Raw genomic sequence first — 2,884 nt, 5'->3', positions numbered from 1 at the left:
TGTCTGGACCTACGGAATCCAACTATGGGGAACAGCAAGTAACTCCAACATCGAAATACTACAACGATTCCAATCGAAAACGCTAAGAGCCTTAATAGACGCACCTTGGTATGTTACCAACGAAACCATCCATTGCGACCTCAAGATACCTACAGTCAAAGAGGAAATAGCAAAATATAGCGGCAGATATAGCAAAAGAGTCAACAAACACCGAAACCCCTTAATCACTGGACTACTTGATACGACGGACCAGATTCGCAGGCTGAGGAGGCACTACCCGCTAGACCTAAACGCTAGATTCATTTAGTTATCCAAATTAAGCATATGCACTTACTTATAATACTTATAAATTATACCTATCTATAATAAGTATTAACTTATTGTAAATAAACAGCCATGTCACTGCGCCACGCCAGAAAAATTACTGAAAATTCTCAACGCGAGAATTGATTGTAATTTCAACAAATAAATAAAAAAAAAAACCTTCAGTAGTTTTAAGAGCCGATCATAAATCTTAGAGGAATTTCTAAGGTCCTTCAGACCGAACCAAACATCTGCACTAAGTCGCTGTCTAAAGGTTATTGTTTATTACGGAAAAATAGGAGAAGTTCGTCTTTCTCATGTACGATGTTTCACTCAAATCAGCTTTTCTCGCATCATTAGACCCACCCATCGCAAGTGTCCTCCGCTGCATCATCGTTACAGAAAGTCAGTCTTTATACATTTTTTGAACATTCAACATCTAAGCGTGCGTCGCGTACAACACCTTGTTACTCTAGCTATCAATCGAATTAATTATACATTTCTAGTTAAGAAGTTGTTGGAATAAACATTAATTGTCTTCGTTAATTCAGTGTAAAATCAATTTAACCACCCCTATTATCGCAAACGAAATCAGGGGATCGATCATTTCGTGGCGTCGATTATCCAATCGTAACGGGAATTTACGACTCCCGTTGACGTGCTTCCTTGCGATCGCGTCTCCCCGCGAATGGTCGAAACACAGGTCTGTCAGATAAAAATATTAAATTACGAAAAAAATTTGTTGATACGTACAAAGAATGTACGACGAAAGATCTGGAGGTGGAATTTTCCAGGAATCTGAAGTGTATTACTTTAACACGTTGAATGCCACGCTAGTTTTACAGAGATTGCCCGTGGCACCATGATGAGTTTTTTAATATGGATATATATGTTGAAATATTACCTACAAGAGATAATTTACGGTGCATAATCATATTTTTAATGAATTTATCTCACAGAGGTCACTGGTGATCCTCGTGGCGCTGAAGTGCGATTTCGCGCGATGAACTTATTTTTTTCGATTATCAATTATCTCGTGTTGTTGTTATTAAATATAAGTTTGGGGTTGATAATTAATAGATTCACACAGATTGAGTTTCACCTTCTATATCTCACCAGCTCGTACAAAACGTCTGAACACACCGGATACACTTAGATAATTAACACGTGGTCGATTCCTAACACAAAAGAGCGTCATTAGAAGTCGTACCAACTTAGCTTGTAGGAACTAGCGATCATACCAACTTAACGTTTCTCAACAATACGTTAACTGATCCTTCGAGTATAGATTTAAACAATTTTTCTGTAATTTTTTTCGATTTCTTAATCTCTTATTTCATGTGTATGTATGTGAATATTGTTATATGCAGCAGATCAGTAATTTAGGTGGAAAATGTGTGTAGGTAAATGATCTTACTCTATTATGTACATCTATTATATACCATATCTAATTTATTAAGTGTAATTATCAGTCCAGTTCTGTATCTTTCTCTGTGTATTATATATATTATAACCTAAAATGTTTCTACGTGCCTGTGATTTCATATCGACCAATCACCCGTTAACCAGTCTTAAGCAAATTTTTTTAATCTATAAATTCAATCTCTTGGTAATTGAAATAAATTAAAAGACGTTCAATCTCTTTTCATACCAAGTTATCTTGCCAAATGATGGATTCTTATTATTGAATTTCACTGGATTAATTTTCTTCCCTTTACTTATTTTTATGTGCACTACAGACTCATTTTTAGAATTTTCTTTTTTGACTCGATCTTTTATGAAACCCTAGAAGAAATGGACCTTTTTTAAAATTTGTTGTTTTTAACCTACAGTGTGGTTTACTGTGCCTTGTGTATTAGAGATAGGGGTTAGATTAGTCTTTGTTGACACGGTTATCGCTATAGTATTGATTGGGCATATAGTTTTCCGGCCGGATATTCAAAACGATACTTACTAAATCGATTCTTATATTGATGATAACTTTTGAATCAATGAATTCGCAAATTCAAAAGTTCAAGTGAAGTAAACTTTTCATGTCCTTCTTTTTTCTTTTTACGCAACAATTTTTCTATCGCGAGCCTATAAATAGGTAGAAAATAGGCATAGAAATCAGTAATCAGCAAATTTTGTAATAGTGGTCTCATGATGTTTTTTATAACTAAATCTTCTTTATCGTTATCCATAATACTTTTTTTTTCCATAATTTTTTTTTTTTTTTTTTGTGCGTGGAGAAATCCGCATGGACACTCCGCTGCTGCAGTAGGCGCGTAGCAGCAGAGTAGTGTCGGACTCCTACCGACTAAAACTCCACAATGACCACCCTACGCGTGCGACGGGGGTGCTCTAGGTACCTCAATGAATTAACTTCTGTTGCACCCTCTTCTCGCGTCCTCTTGTTCGAGCCAGTCCTAGTATCTCGCGTCTATTGAGTTGGCGTTAGGGGGGTCCTTGCCCCTAGCGCTGCGCTCCTTCAGGCGTGGTCCGTTGGGGCGGCGTTGGGGCGGCTCTAGGTCGCCTGACTGCCATCATTCTCCATCGTCTTATCCTGCAGGGGTGAGAGTTTTTCTTCCTCTCCCTTTCC

This window comes from Bombus impatiens, unplaced genomic scaffold, assembly GCF_000188095.3.
Source record: "Bombus impatiens unplaced genomic scaffold, BIMP_2.2 scf_0183, whole genome shotgun sequence".
Lineage (NCBI taxonomy): Eukaryota > Metazoa > Arthropoda > Insecta > Hymenoptera > Apidae > Bombus > Bombus impatiens.
This window is presented reverse-complemented; position numbering follows the sequence as displayed.